General features: G+C 44.9%; 1 protein-coding gene across 2 annotated transcripts in view; it reads left to right on the top strand.

Moving 5' to 3' along the window:
• The window catches only part of Lrig1 (leucine rich repeats and immunoglobulin like domains 1), a 102,822-nt gene that overhangs the window by 5,453 nt on the left and 74,850 nt on the right, over positions 1-22,519 (top strand). The gene's annotated exons all lie outside the window — the stretch shown is intronic.

Genomic DNA, 22,519 nt, shown 5'->3' with positions numbered 1-22,519 from the left:
TCTGACCAGTTAATTGGTCACATACATAACTGGTGCTAACAGGGCCGCTGTTACATAGCAAAATGACTAGGTCAAAAGAGAACGCAGAACGTAATGAAGATTTCAGTTTTCCATCAGTTTAACTGCAGACTGCCGATTTGTGCCCAGGCGCCCTTGGGTGGGTGTCCTTTTCCTTACCCCAGAGCCTTATGGGTCTGTGCTGCCATGTTTTGTGTAATTTAGTGCTTCATTGGGGGGGGGGGGTTAAAAAGATTGATTTTCATTATTTTTAATTATGTGCGTGCCTGAGGGTCTGTGTGGGGGTGTATATCCTTGAATGCAGGTGCCCTTAGGTGCCCGAGGTTTTGGATTCTCCTAGAGCTGGAGTTATGGACAGTTGCGAGCTGCCTGACCTGGGTGCTAGGAACTGAACGCAGGTCTTCCGACAGAGTAGAAAGTGTCCTTAAGTGATCAGCTTTCTCTGGCCTTTACCATCTGCTTTTTTTTGTTTGTTTGTTTTTTTGTTTGAGACAGGGTTTCTTTGTGTAGTTCTGGCTGTCCTGGAGCTCTCTCTGTAGACCTAGACCAGGCTGGCTTCGAACTCAGAGATCCACCTGCCTCTGACTCCGCCTCCCAAGTGCTGGGATTAAAGGCGTGCGCCACCACTGCCCGTCTATCATCATCTGTTTTTTGACCCAGGCACGTTATGCATAGACATTTAAAACAGAGTTACACAATCTGCTAATAAAGGTTGTTCGAAATTTTCAGCAGTGGTTTCTTCCTTTCCCTGGGTCTTACACTCTTTGTTTTCCTGCCTTGAGTTCTTTGATTCCTCTCTAAATGGGCGTTGGAGACTTGTGCCCTGGTTTCTGGTGTGTGATGGGTGGGAATGATGTGGATGGAACTTCCTTTACTTTTACTCTGCTGTCTGTGTTGGTGCAGGGGTAGGGGCACCCAGAGCCACCCCCTTCAGTCTGAAGTAGTGATGGAAAGATAGAAAGTTATTTTTAGGGTCCATTTCTGGTATCTCCCCTCTCCAGCCCCTGGCCCGTTTCTAACCAAGGGGATCATAGTATCCTGTCTTGTAGCTGCTGTGAGGACAGTTAAAACTGTGCCTGTGTGCCATTTGCTTCCTCTGTGTGCTCCATCCGTTCAAGGCTGAGGTGGCAGTGCGTCCGTTCTCATGACCAATTCCCTCCAAGTTGCATTTCCCAGTGACAAAGGCTTTCCTGGGGAAAGTTTACCTTTCTGATATGAAGGGATCTTTGGGTGTGGGAGTATGGCGTGACTCACAGCCGGGCATCATTCTCCAGCAACAGTTTTGGTAGTACATGAACACAGCAACAGGTAGACTCCTTGTGTGCCTTGGGAATCTCAGATGAATGGGCAGGAAGCTGTACACAGTTGCAGTAAATTATACAATTAGCAAAAATTGTTGGGGTAGTTTAAAATCTATTCCAGTTGTATAAATACTGCCTGTTTAGCATTATTCTTTAGGGAGGGTGGGTGGGGAAAAAAAGCAAGAAAGTGAGAAGTCCTTAAACCAATCGTTTTATCCCCTTGTTTCTCAGGGTTTCCTTGAAATTGAGCCCTACCCAAATGCAGGTAGCTCAGTAGCTGGGAAGAATGCAGGTGTGCTCTTCCAAATGAGATTAGGTTACAGTCTTTAGGGCCCGCTGAGCCTCCTTACATCCCCACCTCCTTTTGGAAAGACTTGAAGGAGAGGAGGTGGGAGGGGAGATAGTTATTGGCTGAAGGCAGATAACAAGTTGCATTTGTTTGGGTCTGTTTACTATGGTACAGTAACTTGCAGGGGGCGCCGACAGCGAACACAGGGCCATCTGAGGAACCTGGCAAGGATGCACCTTGAAAAGCCGTTTGCTATTGCTTCTGGTGCACCTGTCCGCGAGTCTTTCCCCCTTGTGAATGGCCATGATTCACAGCCTTGCCCACATGAACGGCTGCAATTGTTTGCACCCTTATTACTATTTAATCTAACCTAACCGGTAAGGCCCATTGTGCCAACAGCCAATCCGTTCATCTCCGTGAGGCCGGATTCATCGATGCTTCCTTGTGAACCAGGATGCCGGTTCCAATCACCGCTCCTTGAGTTTGTTTTGGCAAGAGACAAGAAAGGGTGGTTTGTCTTTAAAAGTCTTTGTGATGCATAGGTCTCTCACCTTTTATGACCAGCAAGAATTGGAAATGAATGAGTACCATTTCTCTCACAAGCAGCCCCCTCCCATTATTTTAAAAGCTGGTTTTAAAACAAAGCAAACCCCCTTAAAATTCGCCTTCTGTGGCTTCTTTGTGCAGCAGGGAAGAGTTGCTCCCTCCTGCCTGTCCTTTGACCTTTCTACTAATTTATAATTTGTTGTTCAAACCATTCACTGCTCATCTCAGCAGAGCACACATTGCACTGTTGAATTCTTTGTTCTGAATTACCTACTTGATGATGGCCGTTGCCTGAACTGGGACATAGAGCACCTAGGTAGCTCCAGGTCCTGTGGTTCCAGTGCCCTGCCTTTGAAAGCCTTTGCATCTGAAGCATTTGCACTGTGGGTTGGATAACAAGAAAGGGCAGTGAAAACTGTCAGCTGACTGGGACAAGCCTGTTGCCAAGAGAACTTTTATTCTTAGGAGACGATTAGAAAGATTGGCCTTCAAACCACTTTGGAGTTAAGGAAATGTTTGCCGTGAACTAGATGCTTTAAATAAACTCACTCTGTCAATGTAGGGGGTTTTCTTCTTAACATTATTTTATGAAGAGAGACAAGTGGACAGTTTATTAATAACGTCATGAATTCTGGGACTGTCAGCTTCAATAATTACCATCTCGTGGTCTGTCTCATAGGCTCTATACCCAAATATTCTCTCCCTTTATACAGTTTTTTTTTTAAAAGAAGTAAATCCAAAGCATGCAATTTCATCTGTAAATGTGTAGAATTTTCATTTAACAGCTTTTGGGGGACATATCATTCACATGACAGCTATTCACTAAAAGATGACTCTTAAGAAACGTGTAAGTGAACAAGTTCTGAAAAAAATTTATGTATTTCCAGAATGTTTACTGAGCACACATTTCATGCACTGTGGTTTTTTTATGTTCTCAAATTACATGTTATTTGTTTCCCTGCCTTTGCTTTTGTGGGGAGTGTTTTAAAAGTCCTTATGTTCGAGCTCCTCGCCAGAATGTGCAATTCTTACGAGTTTTTTTTCTTTTGCCATAAATCCCTTAATTGGGAGGTTTCTTCCAAGCTATTAATTGTAGATTAGAATCTATTAGTGAGCAAATATGATTACAATGGGTCATTTAAAAGTGGTATTTCAGATATTATTATTATTAAATGTAGAGATAATTAGCCATTGGTTGTAGCTAAGTCTTGAATCTGAATTGAGTTAACTCTTGTTTACTTTGCAGGGCCTGACCCTCCAGCTGTGTCTACTTGAGTCTGCTTTAAATAGAGTTAGAAGCGCCCTATAAGAAAATCCCCCAAAGCTCAGAGCCAGCTTCCTGGAACCCTTTGGGTTCCTTTTTAGCTTCACACAGATTAGAAAAATGCTCCCTCCTCCTGGCTACCGAGTGGTTTGTGTTAGAGAAGTCCGTGGCTCTGTTTCTCTATTGTCTCTCTGTGGGTTGGAGGAATTCCTTTAAAATAAATCGATGATATTCATATTCTGTCTGTGAAAATCTAATTTTAGGTAAATTATAGAGCGTTTAGTGGTTTAAAAACCCATCCAGCATGTCATTTTAAGTTCACAGATCTGTTGAGCATAATTAAACTGCTGTCATATTTGATTAGAATGCCATTTACAGGGGATTCTCTCTGTCTAAAAACACACTGAAGAGTTTAAGAGCACCTTATAGGCAGACGAAGCAAGTGTGAGGGTCTGATCGTGAGCTTACGTTGTTTTGCAAATTGGGAGAACTCTCTCTCATCTCCTTTCTGATGTCATACCTTGGTTCAGCCTTGCGCTCACGTAACTGATTTTCATTTTATTTTTTACTAAAATAATTTCGTGTGTGTCTGTGACTTCCTTTCTCCACCTGGGACAGTGTGAGTTTCTGGCACATGAGTGCCTAGTGTTTGCAAAACTTTATAAACAGCCAGAAGAGCTCGTAGCTTCCAGGAAGTGGGTTGTTGATGCAACCAAGTGATGGATGCTGAAGCCACTACTCAAGTGGGGGACGGATTGTCCCCTCCTCTGCAGGAGAAGAGAGCCAGAAACTAAGCGAAGAAAACAAGTATTTTCTGGCTACCAGGGCTGCCTCACTCCCAATTCAGTGTTTTCTCAGATCCAATGTCTATGTCTTGTTCACAAGTAATTTTTCCTTGTGGAAGAGGCTGTGCCTTGCCCAAGAGAAACATTAGAAATTCTGATAGGATTTTTATTTTATTTTTGAAGTGGTTTATTGTCTGTGTGTTTGTTGTGTATTCATGTGTTTGTATGCTGTGTGTGTGCATGTGCGCGGCGGAGTCCAGAAGAGTGAGTCAGATACCTTGGAGCTGGTGTTGCGGGTGATTTCAAGTCGCCCATCATGGGCACTGGGATTCCAAGTCCTGTCCTCATGACTGAGCAGCAGTGCTCTAAACCACTGAGCCATCTCTCCAGTCCCTGAGAGGATTTTTAGATTCTTTCACAAGTCTGTTTGAAATAATATTTAGGAACGGCTTGATTATGTTCAGTTCTGGACAGCCCCCAAATAAAAGCTATTTCACCTCAAGTAGTAATGACTTGGAGTCTGTAGAACTTGGTTGCCTGCTCTTACATTTTCTTGCCTTTTGTTTTGTTTGTTTGACACGGTCTCCCCACTGTGTAGCCCAGGCTGGTCTTGAATTCACAGCAGTCCTCATGCCTCAGTCTCCTGAGTGCTATGGTCACAAGCATGCCCCCACCCACCACGGCTGGCTCTTTACTTGCTTAAACAAACAAAAACAGTAAGCAAAGAAACAATGAAGCTCTTAAAAAGTTGAAGATACAAATTTGCAGCTTCCATAGCTGTCTTTGGGCCGGAGGGCAACAAACCGGAGGCAAGGCTGAGTCCCCCTTCTCAGAAATGCTGGGTACTTAGTGCATCTTTCTGGAGGAGAGGAGCCCAGAGCTTAGACACTTCTTAAAGAAGTTCCTGACTCAACAGGGAGGAACAACTATTGACTGAAAAGAAGAAGGGAATTTTTCTCAAGCTGTGGAGAATAAGAATGTGGTAGAATGGAAATTGCTTGTGGCTGAGTCTCAGGAGACCTGGGGGTTTTGTCCTGGCTGTGCTATTGACTGGCAGTGTGACCTTGGGCTGGTCCCCTCCTTTCCTATCTGTAAAGGATGTAAGACCTCATTTTCAGATTCTAGCTAGTGGAGGCACAGGGGGAGTGAACTTCCTCATTGGATTTGCTGGTGAGAGAGTAAATGGGTCTGTGTATAGGATGCTTACTTGAAAGTACTCCGTGGGACCTGCAGACGGGTACCCAGAAGAGCCAAAGGAGGATGGAGCGCTAGGGAGGGGCGCAGCGAGGGACCCTTTAGTGGGCCTTTGCTATGGGTAAGGAGAAGCAAATGCTGCATCTGAGAGCACAGGTGAACCTTTCCTAGTCTGAAAGTTGAAAATGCTTCAGAATCCGACAGTTTTTGAGTGCTGACATGACACCACAAGTGGAAAATTCCATCCTGGGAACTTCATTTTTCATGTACAAAAGTATTAAAATTAGTGTATAAAATTGCCTTGAGGCTATGTGTGTAAGGTGTATATGAGTCATAAATGAATTCATGTTTAGACTTGGGTACCATCCTTATATAAATAATCCAGAAATTAAAAAAAAAAAAAAAAGAATCAGAGATCTGGAAAACTGTGGCCCCATACATTCTGGTTAAAGGATTTTTAGCTTCCCTTTCCCCCTCCTGGGCCAAAGAAAACTGTGGAAGCGGCAAACTTTGACTTAGCTTTTTAGGAACATGGGTTTAGAGAAAAGGCAAACAGGTATGAAATCATTTCAGTAGGGTTTTCTTAGGGTTGCTGCTACTCAGTGAGTAGTAGGATGGGTGAAGTTGTCCCTGAGACTGGCAGTCCTTCAGCTCCATGGGCCCAGTGTACAGACTCAGCAGCAACAGCTGCAGGGAAGGACACACCCACAGCAGCTCTGTCCTTTGGAGCAAGCTTGCCTGTGGTTCAATGCAGGGACTGGGCCGATCTCTGAGTAACTTTAAGCCATTTTCCCAAGGAGCCTTCCAGTGTGGAAACTCAACGGCCTAACAGTTGTATCGCTCAGTGATGTCCTTCTTCGATTTTTGAGGTCTTTTTTTTTTAAAAACATTATTTTATTGAATGTATTGTTGTTGTTCAGTGGACACCAAATTTCCCCATCTGTGCTCCCCATCCTTTTGATCTAACACTGTTTTTAGAAAATCTTGATTCCCACCAAATAGAGTGGTTCCTATGAGATTATCCTTATCATGCAGAACCTAGTAGCTTTTGTTTTCTGTGTTCTGTATTTTTAAGTTATTTGGGTGGGGCTGGGGGTGGAGGCCAGTGTTGGGTGTCTTACTGCTTGCTCCCCACCTTATTTTGAAATGGTATGTCACTGAAACTGAAGCTCATCCTTTTGGCTAGCTTGTGCTGCTGAAGGCTTCAGAAACTTGCTACCGTTCCCATGGTGCTGAGGTTACAGGCACGTGAGTCCTCATCCAACTGATTACATGGGTGGTGGGGATCTGAACTCAGGTCCTTGTGTTTGCACAGCATGCATTTTACCAACTAAACTATTCCCCAGCCGACCCTTTTTCTGTGTTCTTCATAGCCACCTTCCTTCACGTGGAATTTGTTGTCTTCACTGGAGATTCTCAGACTTATCCTTTTATGCGTTCTTTATTGTGTACATTTTCATGAAATGAGGCCTTAGATGCTTTTCTGTTTTTTTCTTTAGAGCATGCTCTTGGAAGTTAGAGCTTTGTTCGGGGCTGCAAACCCGAATGGAGAGAAGTCAGAGGCGCCGTTAGTGGTGTTTGGAGCCTCCTAAGTTTAACAGGAATTAGAGACTACATTAGGACTGAATTGTCCAAAAAGCTACTTGAAAATTTTTTTGCCCAGCATGATGGTGCACACCTTTAGTCCATCTCAGCACTGTGGAGGCAGAGGCAGGTGGATCTCTCTGAGTTTGCGGTCAGCCTGGTCTACAGAGCGAGTTCCAGGACAGCCAGGGCTACACAGAGAAACTCTGTCTCGGAAAACAACAACAAACAAACTAACAAACAAACAAACGATTTTTCATTAAGAGCTGAGGAGATGGCTTAGTTATTAACGCACTGCCTTGCAGGCGTGAGGACCCGAGTTCCATCCCCAGAATCCATGTCGTAAAATCCGAGCTAGAGGACTTGAAACCCTAGTGCTGGGAAGGCAGAGACTGGAGGATCCCTCGGGCCCACTGGGCCACCAGCTTAGTGACTACCAGGCCAGGAAGAGAGTGTCTCCTGTCTCCAAAAGAAAAAGTCATGTGATACTTAATGACACATGAGGCTGTCCTCTGACCTCCACATGTACGTGTGCACCCCCACACATATGTACCTGTGCTGCCTTAAACCTGAAGTCTCAGCCCTGGGAAAGTGGAGGCAGAAGAATTAGGAGTTCAAGGCCAGATAACACCTACTATATATACTGTAGGCTGAAGTGGAGGCTGGTCTGGACTAGATTCGACCTTGTCAAAAAAAACAAAAGACCAAAACGAAAACCACCACAACAAAAAACAAATCCAAATGTAAGCCTTTTCTGTTGTGTTAAGATCAACATAGGCAAAATGATTTCCTACCCTTCAGGAGCTTCATGCGCAGTGCCATTTTCTGTTACTCCTGTGACCTCCCGTGAATTTACCCTTCAACCTTCTCCCGAAGGATTCTCAGTCTAATTAGGTCGCTTTTCACCTCACTTAGTCCTGAAAGTCATAGGGACTGTTGAAGTTCATGTCCCTTGGAATTACCAGACACGGTGTGTTGGTTGCCTCTAGACTTTTCTCTTTTGGGGGGTTGGTGCGTTCTTTCTGGGCAGGAAGGATCCTGTCCATGGCTCCTTGTTCCTGCAGGGGCTTCAGGTGAGCTTCCAGGTGTGGCTGTCTTAGGTCAGCCTGTGTAGGAAGCCTGAAGGGAAGTGGTTCAGGGTTTAGTGGAGAGTGAGGCCCCGCTGTGTGGAGGATCTGGGTGGCCCTCATGAGCTGGTGAGGTAAAGGGGTGGCTGTAGCCTTCCTCAGACGCAGTGCTTTGCATCCTGAGTCAGACTTGTGATTTGTCTGCCTATATGTGAGAGAGAGAGAACCTTTGGAGAGAATCTCTGACACAAAACAGAAATTATGGAGAGGCCTTTTCCTCCTTCCTTATTATTTTCTACTTTCTGCTTGAGAACCAACCACTTCAAAGAGTCAGATGTGTTGGTGCCGCAAGCTGAGCAGTTATTGTTGAAGAATTTGGAAATATAATTGAAAACAAACTGTTGGGCAGAGCAGATTGAGGCAAGTTCTAGCTTTGAGAGAGGAGGGGATTCCAAGTTCTTCCTCTATTTGGAGCTGATGTCTCAGAACACTTGTTCTGTAGATGAATCACCAGTGAGCTCTACATCTGGGAGTTATATCTTGGGAAACTGCATTCTTTTTCAATGTGGAAGAGACATAAAAGCTTAAAGTTACAGTGCAGTTGGAAAATTGTAGTCAGAGCTTAAAAAAACTAGCATTGAGGTGAAAACAGCCACGAGATTGTGATACTTAAAATGGAATGCCCGTATCAGGGAGCAGTGCCATAGCCAACGTTCTTATGGGACCTCTGTCCTTTGTTCTTGAGGCAGATAACGTTTTAAGAAATGTCCTAAAATCCAGCTCTTCAGGATCACTAGTGACTGCAAGTGTGACTTGGAGTCTGAGTGATCTAAGCCTTTGTTTTGAACTCCTTAAAAAAGGTGAGCTTCTGTTTGCCAGTGAAGACCCGAGAACAGTCCATGGCTCAGGGTCTGTGAGGAGAACATGCGCTCTCATCTTCTGTGAGCTCCTTCGTGTCACAGGTTGTGGTTAAGGGGTGGGAGATGAAGCGGCCATGTGGTTTCTGTTAAGAGCGGCATCCCTGGAACCTGGCTGCCTTCTGAGTGACTTTGGTTGATGTGCTGGGTTTCTCTCTGTCTCGGTTTCCTCCAGTAAAATGAGGATGACTAAAGTGCCCACCTTATTGAGCTAGTTTAAGGACAAAAAAAAAATGACAGTGCCTCCTACCACATGGTTGAAGTACTAACAGTTTATCTTCTTAGAGCAGGATACATGTGTTAACTAATTTGATCATCAGCCTGTTGAAATACATCATGGACGTTTTATGCACCAGGTCCGGGGTTGGTAAAGGACTGACTGGTCGGGCCCTAGCAGTTGCTGGAGTTAGAAGTCTAGTCTGCATGCACATGACCATAGTAGAAAGAATACTCGAAGACCAGTCCTGGCCCTTTTTGCTTTCCTTTCAAGCCCGAGTTCCTTGAGGCCAGTCACTGCCTCCTCTGCTCTTGAGTGGCTGGAGTACCCAGGACAGTTTTGGCATACAGTTGGTACTCTATTAATGGTGTCTGAAATGTGATTTTGCAGCACAGGCCTCTTCCTGGGCTGGCTTGTACTTTGCAAACTCTGGTTTGGTGAGAAGGGTGGTAGCATGCACATATGCCTTGCCATCTGTTGTTTATTGTTTCTGTTAGGTTGTGGTTTGTGTTCCTGTTGCGTGTTTCTTTGGTTTCTGGAGCAACTGCGAATATTATATGCTTGGGGATCAAAAAAAGTAAACTATTTATAAACAGTAAAGTACCCTTGGGTTTGGAAAGTGTTTTTCTCAAATGCGTGTGTATTTGGTGGCTTTATTATAATCTCACTGATGTATCATTAGACAGTTTGCAGATTGAGGCTCATCTAAAAGATGGGCAGGTCGGCGTCCAGCCTTGTGTAACCAGCACACAAACAGCCTTGGTGATAAGGCCCTGGTGTTAACGCTGACCCGAGTGGTGTATTTTTAACTCAAGAACATATAAACAGTTTAGCCTGCTGATGGAGTTTATTCTTGCCTGAAATCCTTGGCATGCCTTGGTTTGGGTGTTCTGGGGATACATGTGGTCTTAGGAGAATGCTGTGACCACCAGTGACCCATGGCCCCCAACCCTTCATTTTAGAAAAAGGAATGCAGAGTTGGAAGGAATGAAGGGAGATGCTGGTTGCTGATTCCTGTGGTACATTTCACATTGAACTTTAAAAAGTACCTATTCTCTGTGTCGTGGAGACTTGAGGCAGGAGTAGAGAGCTGTTGACTCACATCTGTTTTGCCCCTGCCTCCCCCCACCCTTCTGGAGCTACAAGGGGTCTTTGCAGAGTCACAGATTAGAATAGACTTCCTGCTGCTGGCTGTCCACTCACTCTTGAGCGTCATAGTGCCTTCCTACCTGGTTCCATCTGCCCATGCTACCATGCCCAAGCCTTTTCTAGCTACTCTACTGCCTGTTTGTCCTGTGTATGTCTGGAGGAAGGTTCTTTGGCTTGGAGGCTCCTGTGTGTCCTCCTTAAATGTTTCTTCCCCTGGAAACTGTTGTTAGCCTTCCCATCTGGAAGACCCTGTCTTACCTCACACAGGCTTTTCAGGGTGTTCATTTGGTCGATATCTGGTACCCTAAGCTGCCTGACAGCAAAGACCAGCTTCCTTTCTAATGCTTCATTGTTTTCACAGAATCTAGCATGAAGTCTGGAGCACACAAAATGCCCGGGCAGTACCAATGCAAATGTAGACAAGGGCATTGACATTTGTTCTCCCCACTCTGCCAGAGTCCTAGATAACGCTAAATAGTAGATCCCAGATATGGCCTCAGATATGCTAAATAGTAGAGAATGACCTTGAACTCCAGATTCTCCTGCTTCTGCCTCCCAAGTGCTGCCATTCTATGTCGGTACCACCTCACCTGCTTTATTCAGGGATAGGGATTGATCCCGGGACTTCATGCCCCTTAGACATTTAGCCGACTGATTGAGCCAGATTCTTTGTCTCTGCTTTTCTAAGTTCAGTAGAGATAATCAGACAGAATTGCTCAACAGAATAGCTCAGACTTCCCAGGGCTCATGTATCTGTCCATTTCCTACTGACCTATTTGTCTGGTAGTCCCCTTCATCTCCTACCAAGTGCACATGTTGAAAATTTAGAAGAACAGGAAGGTTTTAACACCTTGAAAGCGGAATTGAAAAGCTGATGGACAGGCAGTGGAGGCACTACATGGGACCTGTCTCTCACATGGGGTCCCTGGACTCCACTTCCTTGCTGGAGTCTTCCCCATGGCTGTCCTTGGCAGGTGGGCCAGACTGCACAGTTCTCTTCTGAGTTGTGCTTGGCCAGGGCACCCACAGCGTAGTTCCGAACTGTTGACATGGTCTCTCATCTACTCTTTTGCCAGAGCTGCCTTGCCTGGTGGAGTCTGTTTTGGGGAGGGTTGCTTCTCACTTAGACTAAGGCTGTCTAGACACCCTTCCCCTTGTGGTTATTCTGCTCAGTTTATGCTGAGCCCTCGCCAGGCAGCTGGTTTTGGTTGCCTGAGCTCTTGGTTACTCTGCTAAGACCTCCCCTGACAGAAAGCATGACCAGGCCAAGGTCGTTTTTCTTCCTCTGCTCTTGGCAGAGGGAAGGGTTGCTCTCCTTGACGGGATCGAATACATATGCATTCAGGGCAGATTACTGTACCCTCAGGGGACAAAGCCAGCATGGCAACATAGATTTGTAGGGAACATGTACAACAGGAGTCTGGCCCCATGGACTTGTAAATCTGACCCCTTCCTGTGTAGCCCTCAGGTATGACACTTTAGCCCCTACTCCATCCTCAAATACACAGGCCCTCTCCTCATGGCAGAGGAGTCACTGCTGACCTGGCTCAATGTGGGTCCACACTGAGCACTTAGTTTCCAGAGATGCTGCTAACAGAGGTCTTTGGGAAAGCAGAGGCTGCCACGAGCTCAGCCTTGTGTATTAGTTTTGATGATTAGAAGGTAGGTCTTGGACGGGGGTTCTGCAGGGAGGCCTTTGTACCTGCCTGGACTAGGTGAGGGAAGTGCTTTGTGAGGAGGCTTTGTTCTGTTGGGCATGTCTTTATTTTTAATTTATACGGTAATAAATGTTAGTAATTATTAAATCAGAGGAAAACTACAAAAGAAAGGATAATTGACCTCATTATTCTGTGATAAATATCATTTTGTTGTATAAATTTGCAGTGATGTTTCAATTGACTACCTGCTTCAAATTATGGGTGTTTGTTTTGATATAATGATATGTTGTACAGTCCAGGGTGGCTTTGAACCCCACAACCTCTGCCTCAGCCTCTAAAGTGCCATGCTTGACTCTAACTATGGGTTTTGGGTTTACTTATTTATCTGTTTATTTTTATTGTCTTCTTTATTCTTTGATATTAAACTATAATTACATAGTTTTTCTTCTTCACTTTTCTCCCTCCAATTATTCCATTCACCAATCTCTCCCTTGCTCTCTCTCAAGTTCATGGCCTCTCTTTCTTTAATTGAGTGTGTGTGTGTGTGTGTGTGTGTGTGTGTGTGTGTGTGTGTGTATTTTAAGTATATGAATACAACCTGCTCAGTCCATATACCATTACTTGTACTTGTCTGTATATAATTGCAGGGCTGGTCACTTGATATTGGACATCAACAATTTCAACTTACGTTTTAAAGATTCAGTATTATGAATATTTCTCTGTTGTTAAACTTTATAAAAAGTATGGTTTGAGTCATAATGAAACCTTCCCTGATAATGAGCCTCTAGGCTTTTCAAAACCCTAACTGTTGCCTGTCATCCTTTTGTGCATAATAGTTTATATACTTCTTGGTTCCCTAGGCTGAGTTACCAAGAAGTCTAGGTTGCCCTTGATAGGAAAACTATTAAGACTTGCTGTGACTCCCCCCAAGAAAGCCGCTACGGACCCACAGGGGAAGCTTGTGCTTGCTTTTCTCACACTCTGACACTCTGTCACCATGTACCAGGGAACCACCTTCCGCTCTCTTCATCGTCATTTCTTTGGATGGTAAGGCTGAAAACTTCTCACTGCTCACCAGACACTTCCTTTTAAAGTTTCCTTTTTTTCTTATGTTCAGTCCAGTAGTTACCTTGGTGTCCTTAACTGTGGACTTGAAACTTAGGCACTGTTGAACTCTCTAGAGCTGGTGTTTCTGAGACAGGGCAGGTCTAGTTCTGGAGAAAGCTGTGCTCCTGGTGGCCCTGACATAGTTTTGACCCTTAAGCAGGACATGCTTCCCCCCCCCCCCCATTTTCTTTTCCTTTTTTATAGACTCAGTTGCTCTTATGTTCCACAAAGAGGTATTGCAGTGGCTCTGTGGCTCCCAGGCTGCTGTGGCCCCCATGGAGCCAGCTCAGCCCGCTCAACCCTGGTACCCTGTCTGTGGCCAGTGTGCCGGGTACCTACAGCTGGTAGGAATCAGAGCAGATTAGCGTGGCCGAGAACCCTTCAGGAACAGCTTCCAGCAAATGGAAATTATTTTAAAACAAATTGATGTGGTTTTTCTGTCAAACCTACTTGGAACATAAACAAGGTTGGACCATAAGCTGCCCCCCTTCTACAGACAAGCCTGTGTTTAGAATGTGGCTTTCAGCAAAGTAAACATGGTCTCTAAAGTGAGTTGTCATTGTGTGTGATTTGAAAAGTAAAAGTGGCAGACTGGGGCAAGGCTGGCAGACAGTGCTAATACTGTGCCCAAGACATCCCTCGTTCATTTCTCTTCCTGCCACCAAGATACCACTTCCTGGAGAGGTTTCTGGAGTGAGGAGTCATTCGGTGTTAAAAAGATTAAGGGGAAAAACACGAGGGCAATTTCTGTGGCCAGATAACTGTTTTCATTTTGCCCCTTTGCCACGTGGGAATATCAGAAACATCTTGTGAAATACTTAACCCTCGTGTGCTTGTGAGTATGTACCTTGCACCCTTTCCCAGTCTGTGTGTCTTTGAATTCTCTGCCGGGCTCAAGATGGTTCCCCCAACCTAGGAACAGTGTCTTTTTAAATTGGCCACAGTCTTCCTAAAAGTCGAAACAATGCTTTTAATGTTCTGATTGTGTATTAATGAACAGCCAGGCCAAGGGGCACTTGCCAAAAAGGTTAGAGTGAGAAGGCCACCAATATCAGAGTGAACTTTGCGCTCTGGGAGTGTGAATGATCTTGGGTGAAAGGAGTTTATCTCACAAGGGGAGCACGTAGAATCCCTTTGATGTTGGCTAGCATCCTGGCCCCATTAGACTCTGGGGCTCCCCGGTTAACCACATCTCTGCTGGCTGCGGTGGTGCTGGAGTGTGCTGTCCAGGGTGGCCAGGACCTTGCTCTTGACTCTGACAGGGCAGGTACTGTGCAAAGGGATCACTGGCCACTCGCATAGAGACTCTTCCTTCAGCCAACTTCAGCAAATGCTAGCCTGACTCCAGAACCAGACAGCTGCACCTCCCAAGTTTTCCTCTGGAGGGAGTTTTCGAGAAACAGCATGCTATTATTCTAAAACCTCCTGCCCCAACCACAGAAAGAGGTTAGATCCTAATCTTAATATGACTAATTTATTTTCTCCCCAATGCACTGACATTTCCTCCTGCCTTCTGGCTTCTTTTTAATTTTTTGAATGGCTGGCCATTGGGAGCCCTGCTTCCCATAGCTTTATTAAATAACTACTTAAAAGAAGAAAGAAAGAAAAAAAGCTCTTTCAAAATCTAGAGACTGTGGGAGGGAGGATCAACTCCAGCTCAGATTTTGTGCCTAGAGGATTGGCTGAGCCTGGGAGTGATCGTGTCCTTTAAGAAGCAGAAAAGAGGTAATTTGGTGTGAGGAGGCTGTGATGGAGGTATCCCAGGTTTACCATCATAAATGTGGGTACTTTGACCTCTCCTGTGTCTTCTAGCATGAAAGGAAAAGGTTATTTGTACATTGTTTGTGGTATTGAAGTGAGGTAGCATTTTCAGTCTGGAGTTTTCAGTCCTGAGGTAGTGGGCCTTTTTTTTTTCCTTTCCCTTCCCCTCCCCTCCTTAGCCCCCTCCTTTCTTTCTTTTGTTTGAAACAGGGTCTCACTATATAGCACTCACTGTCCTAGAGACTCAGAGACCCCCTGCCTCTGCCTCCTGAGTGCTGGGATTAAAGATGAGTGCCACCACACCCAGCAACTTGTTTCTTTTTAATAAATAGCGTAATCGAGATAGAGTGTGAATACCACAGTCATCTTTTAAGTGTTGAGATTCTGAGTTTTTAGTATGTCCAGCATCATGCAGCTGCCACTCCTAATTCTGGGATATTTTTATAATTTGTACTTAATGGTTTTTAATTTATATTTTATATTTTATTTATATTTGTGCTGGGGCACAAAACCTCATGCTGGTTGATGTTTTCATCTCTTCCTCCTTCATCCTCTAGGAATATCTACTTTCTGTGTTGATTTGCCTGTTTTGAATGTTGGCTATAACTGGAAACATACAGTACCTGGCCTGTCATGCCTGCCATCTTCTTTTGCTTAGCCTGATATTTTCCAAGTTCTTATGTACATATTATTCCTTCTGCTTATTTCTTAAAAGGTTATCTATTTTTTGGTGTGCATGCATGTGCATGCACTCTCATATGTGAGTGCTCAGAGAGGACAGAAGAGAGTGTCCTCAGACAGTTACAGACAGTTGTGAGCAGTCTGATGTGAGTGCTGGGAACTAAACTGGTTCTCTGTCAGAGCAACAAATGCTCTTAACTGCTGAGCCATCCATCTGTCTATCATCTTTATCCCTCTCAAAACATCTGAATAATACTCAGTTGTTTAGATATAACCCATATTGTTTATTCATTTATTAGCCAGACATTTGAGCTCTCCCTACCTTTTGGCTAGTAAGAATAATGCAGTTATGATCTTTTCCCCTTCAGACAAGGTCTTGTTCTGTAGCTCTGCTCTGCCTTCTGGATGCTGGGGTGGTGGTAGGCATACACCACAAAACCTGGCGTGAGTGTTGATGCGTAAGTTTTTGTGTGAGTGTTTATGTTTCTTGGATATGTACATGTGGAATTGCTGGGGCATATGGTAAGTGCATGTTGATTTTTGCGGGGAGACATTGCTAGGCTATTTATGAAGAATCTGTGTGTATCATTTTTAAAAGAGAAGAGTAGTGTGATTTTAGGTAAGGTTTGGGTTGTTCCCCTCAGGTTTGTTGTCCTCAGACTTGTAGAACTCTTGGGGTCTTCTGATAGAAGCAAACAGGTGTTACAGATGCTCATTAACTCGGTAAGGTAATATCCCACAACCCATGTTGAGTTGGAAACACAAAGTTGGAAATGTATTTGCCACCGGTAACTTGTAGCTTAGCAACACAATGAGTGGTGGTGTTGGTTGCTGGGAGCTGTGACTCGCTTGCTTCAAGACTAAAGATCAGACCACACATCACTACTAGCCTGGGAAAAGACCACGTTCAGAATTCCAAGTGTGGCTCCTACTGAATGTGTCTGACTGTTGAACCATCACGAAGTCCAAGAAGAGTAACTGCCCGTGCCTAGTGACCTGCCTCTTGTTTGTAATCCCAAGGAAAGCAGTAAATTGGCAGCAAATGGCAGTGGTTACTGCTGGAACTCTAGGTGCCGGAGTCTCTGCAGGAAGGGAAGGTTGTCAGTCTGAAGGATGGTTGTCAGTCTGCAGGATGGTTGTCAGTCTGCAGGATGGTTGTCAGCGCTGGCCGCTGCCAGAACAGACGAGGGGACTTGCTTTCTTGCAGCCTGCTGAGCTTTGCTGTGCATCTGCATCTATCTGGGCCTGCTTTGGGGCAAGCCTGCTTTGCCAACTGAGTTTAGCAGCTATAAATTTTGACAGAAATGCTGTATGGAGGCTGCCCAAAGGTAGGCAGGGTAATTGCTCTGGACAGGTTTACAGTAGAGAGGTGTGAAGTGCTTGGTGGAGACCGGAAGCTGGGGGAGGGACTACAGATTGAACTTGAACAGTTTCTGGCTGATGGACTGATGCAAGTAATTGAAAACCATGGCTCTGGTGGCTTTTATTTGGAAAGGAAGCCACAGCTTTCAGTGGTTTCTTTTAAAGCAAGAAAACAGAGCAAAATCAGCTCGCTGGGTTACTCAGGAGGTTGGTTTGGGATCTTTTAAGGCAGTACAGAACCTTGGGTGGGCAATGATATTCTCTGCTCTTTGCTTTTGTTTTCCCAGGTAGTCAGAACTGAGTGGGACGATGTGGTGGGGGCGGGGACATCCTCGTGGTGGCAGTAAGCTTTTTAGGTACACTTTGGAAGCACTGACAGCCCCGCTCTTAGAACCTCATTTTGTTGGGGGTTGGGGATTTAGCTCAGTGGTAGAGTGCTTGCCTAGCAAGCACAAGGCCCTGGGTTCAGTCCTCAGCTGCGACAAAAAAAAAAAAAAAAAAAAAAAAAAGAACCTCATTTTGTGAGGTTAGTCAGTGGGTGCACCTCTCTAAGCAAGACATAGTTAACACAGCAGATATTTGGGTAGCCAGTAGGCTTAAAAAAATTACTAACAAAATATAACAACAAATTTTTTTAATGGACCCCAACTCAGAATTATGATGGTATGTGGACTGGAACCTGCATTTTAAAAGCTTCAGGAAATTTCTTTGGATTCTTAGTATGAGAGTCCACTGTAGACTCTCCCCTGTAAGTATGCGTGCCTGAGCTCAGCTGACATGTGATCAGTTGCTTAACTTCTTCTCAAGCCAGCTGTGTGTGACCCTTGGCTTTTCTGATGTGTTCTCTTACTCAAAACACTGTCTGTTCCTGTCTTAGTTTATTAAAACCCAAACCAAGAACTGGATTCAGTTTCATCCTCTTCAGACTCTCTGAAACAACTTGCAGAAAGTCCTTTCAAAAAAGGAGATATGAAAGTGTGTGGGGAGTGCCGGGCAGTGGTAGCACATGCCTTCAAACCCAGAGGCAGGTGGATGTCTGTGAGTTTGAGGCCAGCCTGGTCTACAGAGTGAGTTACAGGTCATCTAGGGCTACACAGAGAAACCCTGTCTTGAAAAACCAAAAATCAAAACAAAACAAAAACCCAAACAACAAAAAGGTGTGTGGGAAGTGGAGATGATAGTTTTCCTTGAAGTGCAGCAGTTCTCAATCTGTGGGTCTCAACTCCTTTGGGGGTTGAGTGACCCTTTAGCAGGGGTCACAGAGATCCTGCATAACAGATATTTACATTACGATCCATAACAGCAGCAAAATTACAGTGATGAAGTAGCAACGAAAATAATTTTATGGTTGGGGGTCAGCACAGCGTGAGGAACTGTATTAGAGGGTGGCAGCATGGAAGGGTGAGAGCCACTGTGGAAGTGTGTGGTGGTTAACAGTTAATCTTGTTAACAAGGCTCAGGTGGACCTCTGTGTCGCCTTGAAACTAGGATGGAGTCATAAACCCGAACAGTGCCGCCAACTCAGACCCCCAGTTTCGTTTCCTTTGGTTGAAATAACAGCCAGCCGCTGTTTGGTAATCTCCTCATCTTCAGCATGTCGAAGACACTCAAATGGTGGCTGGAGCCTAAGGCCTCATTTGCACACAACTTTAGGTTTCATGTCCTGGCTATAATGTTTCTTTGAAAAATGAAGGAGAGTGATTTTAAGTGAGACTGAGGAAAGAGGGTCAGAGAGGTCAGGGTGTGAGGGTAAAGGTGATGGGGTGATGAGGCACAGAGGATGTCTTCCTCCTGTGATAAGAAAGGTCCTCTGAGGCCCAGGCAGCTTGTCTCTTGAATGGTGGTTATTCTAGCCACACCCTTGCCTCCGTTGGTCCCTGGCACCTTTGGGGATTGTCAGTTTGGAGGGTCCAGCTTAGAAAGAGGAAAGCATGATTGCAGTAATGTCTCCACAGCAAAGAGCATCCCTGTGGTGTATTATTACATTACTGTAACTGTCTACCTGTTCTGAGAGGCAGATGCAGGGCAGATGTTGCACACTGGGGAACCCAGGGGCCGAGGAACCTGGGTAGTGGTATGTCTGGCTTCACAAACAACACTTTGAAGTGCTACCTGCTCCTAATGGCAACAGAGCCAACAGTTAAATATGCAGCTGTTAAGAACAGGAGTGTTTGCACAAGCAACCTTCAAATTTTCTGATCCTTGATGAAAGCTAGTTGGTTGTGAATTATTAACTTCAACATGCATGAGGAAATACTATCCACTTAAGTGTCAGGTGTATTTTTATGTAAGAAAAAAATAAAACTGGCCACACCCTCAGCTGTTACCATTTGGGGTTGCGAATCTGTGTGCTCATCCCGCAAGTGCACCGGGCAGCATATTTAAAGCAGGGTGAGGAATGTTGGTGCATGGTGTGTGGTAGCTCTTCACTGGCCATCCCATTCTGCTGGGAACAGGACGAAGGGAATGGGCTCTGTAAGCCACTGGGATGTGTAAATGCATTGGGTATCTAGAGTCACAGAGAGGTATTGGGTAAGGGTACTCCCCCAGTTGGGAAACACATTGTATGTCTAACATCAAAAAGAGTATGGGTAAAAGGGTTGGCTTGAGAAATCAGCCCCAGTGTCATTGGCTAGCAGTTTTTACAAGAGTACTTGAGGCAGGTCTTTAATCTGTCACTGGGGAGCTGTCCTTCCTAAGTTCTTGGATTCTGGTGCAGTCATTGCTGGGAGAGCTGACAGACAGAAGGAGCTACAGTGTGGCGTCCACTGGGGTCTCTGGGTTACAAGAAGAGACTGGGAGATAGCCATTGTGAGTCGGAAGTCCTTAGGACCTCTTGAAGCTGATATTGACAGGGCAGTTATCACTTCTACCATTTACCTGGGAAGAAAAATTGTGGTTAGGCTTTCATTTGGAGTAAGAGTGGAGTAAAGTGGGGGGAAAGGGTGAGAGAGGAAGGAGTTTGGGGAAACCAAAGCTGAGGAGAAGGGGCCATTTCATAGCCCAGGTCTTCCTGGGAGCTTCACATGGCTTTGAGTAGTGGTGGCTGAAATGGTGCTGTGGTGTGGGTAATGCTTGGAGGTGCTAGACGTGATTCTTGGGGTTCAGTGACTTCACTGCAAGCCCAAAGCTTTGCTCATTTCCAGGACATAAAGCATGCATGCCGTGGGAGGGGAGAAAGCAGGTGCTTTGCCTTCCTCCCCTGCCTCTTTATTGTCCTCAGGTGCAGTGCCATTTGATATTGGCAGTTCTGAAATACATTGAGCGCATTGTTCCCAGGCTGCTGGGATTAGTGCTGACATAAACGGTGGGTCCTGCCGCCAGCCTCCTGTATGGCGATGGAAGAGAAGAAACTCAAGCTGTAAATGAATCTCTGTTTTGGGGCTTTGTAGTGGTAAATTACACGAATGTCTGAATTGAAAAGGTGCCTGGTTTTAAACCATCATGAATACCCAGGCCTTAGATAAATATTGACACCAGCAGTGTGACAGGTCTACCATTTGTCTCATGCCCCTAGGAATAAAAGCTCTTTTCTCAGGTGCTCATGACCTTATAAACCACCCTGACGAGTTTGTGCAGGTGCTCTTCTGCACTGGTTCTGGAGCTTTGAGAGTTGGTTTTTCTCTTTGTGCCCGTGCAGGTATAGGCTGGCCTGGCCTCAACTGGCTCTGGCTTATTGACCATGGCCGAGTTTGCTGCAAATGAGGGTCGTCACCAGCACAGTTTGGCAGCCATCGGGCTGACCTGGGATCAGAATGCCTTTTAATGACGGTCGTTGGATTTGAAGACAGAGTGTGGGATCATAATAAGAGAGGGAAACTTGTGTAGACCCATCTGCTGTATAGATGTGGAGCTCAGAGCTGAATGGCTTCTGAGTAAACTGCCCGAATCCCAGACCATACTTTGATCCCTCTTATGGAAAAGAACTAGCCTGACACTTCTGAAGATAATGCTGATTTTGTTAGTGGGAACTGTGCAGCAAACCACCTCCCTATCCTCCAATGCTTATGGGCCAGGGAAGCCCTGATAGAGTCATGATGTAGGATGGGGTGATGAGCAGGTTCATCAGCTTTGGTAGCGTATTTGAAAAGGTGTGATTGGTGGGACTGGGGATTGTTTTTACACGAAAAGTTACAGGTGGAAGTTCTAGGTGTTCATGGGGCAGGGTCTCAGGGGACCAACCTCATGAGTATCCGGGTTTCATGGGATCCTGGGCTTTGATTTCCTGCTCAGATAGGAAGAAGCTCTGTGGGGTGACAATTCTGCTTTTCCTTGCACACACAGCATACAGAGATCTAGATCTGTGGAATGATTAGTCTTTGCACACACAGGATACAGAGATCTAGATCTGTGGAAAGATTAGTCTTTGCACACACAGGATACAGAGATCTAGATCTGTGGAATGACTAGTCTTTGCACACACAGGATACAGAAGATCTAGGTATGTGTGTTGTATTTCTTGGGATTTTGCCTTTAAGTAGAATTCCAAAAGAGGTCATTTATGTGTGACTTTTGCTAGGACTTCTAATCAACTTGGCTGGCCCCTTCCCATAGATACAGTAGTGTATCATTCACTTCTTGTTTAGCTAATAGAGTTGGCTGCTCTTATCAACTCTAAGCCCTGTCTTTTGGGAGCAAATGACCTAGAACTGTTGAGTTTTGCATGGGGAAGGCATGACATGCTGCTGTGAGCCTCACTGACGAATGAGTCAAAAACACAGATAGAAATATTTGCTATATAGCCAGCTTTCCATTAGATGTGGTGGGATTTTGATATATTTGAGGAGAGAGGTCTCAGCATACGTCATCTGATTCTCTGCACTTGTAATCCAGTGCAAAGGAAGGTCCCTGTTGTAACAGCAGAAAGCCACCTATGAATGGTATGCACAGAAATATTGCTGTTCAGACTCTGACTGTGGATCTTGTCAGGAGCTTCCACACCAGAAGCAGGGTGATTTCCACTGCCCTCCTAATGCTGTTGACAGTCTTTCATGTTCAAACTATTTCATGTTCATAGTGTTTCATGGTGGTCTACTATTGCAGAAAGAAAACTGGCTTTTGTCTTTAGCTAGGCATTTCATAGTACACATAAATTTTAAAAAGTCCCCTGGAAAACTGGACAGAATGAAATCCCATGTCTGTCAGCTAGTTAATAAAGTTGTTAACTGCTGGCCATGCAGCTGACCTCTTAGAACTGTGTCTTCATTAAAATATTCAGCTAGATACTCCCGTGCCTCCCTGAGATGAAGAAGATAGGTGCTTGCGGAGTTTTGAGTCTCTTCAGTTTTCTCATTTGGTTGATTTACTTCTGGGTTTCTGCTTTCTGCATTTGAGTAATCTTCAATTTCAAGTTTGGGATCAGCAAGAAAGAGGCTGTTGACCTAGGAAATAATGTTTGCAGGTATATTACACTTAAGTCCATGAATAATGCGGTACATCATGGTAAATTACAGTAAATGTGGGCTTTTATATTTGGATTAAAGATTCTGGATGCTTGGACTTCATAAAGACTCATAGTGACATCAAATAAAAATAATAGCAAGCAGTGGATGTGATTTTAGTTGAAAATTCAAAGACACATGTATGCAATGGAAGCTGATCGTCCACTCGGAAAAAAAA

The sequence above is a fragment of the Peromyscus maniculatus genome, chromosome 3 (assembly GCF_049852395.1).
Source record: "Peromyscus maniculatus bairdii isolate BWxNUB_F1_BW_parent chromosome 3, HU_Pman_BW_mat_3.1, whole genome shotgun sequence".
NCBI lineage: Eukaryota > Metazoa > Chordata > Mammalia > Rodentia > Cricetidae > Peromyscus > Peromyscus maniculatus.
Note: the sequence above shows the minus strand (reverse complement) of the source record. Positions and strands in the feature narration are given on the sequence as shown.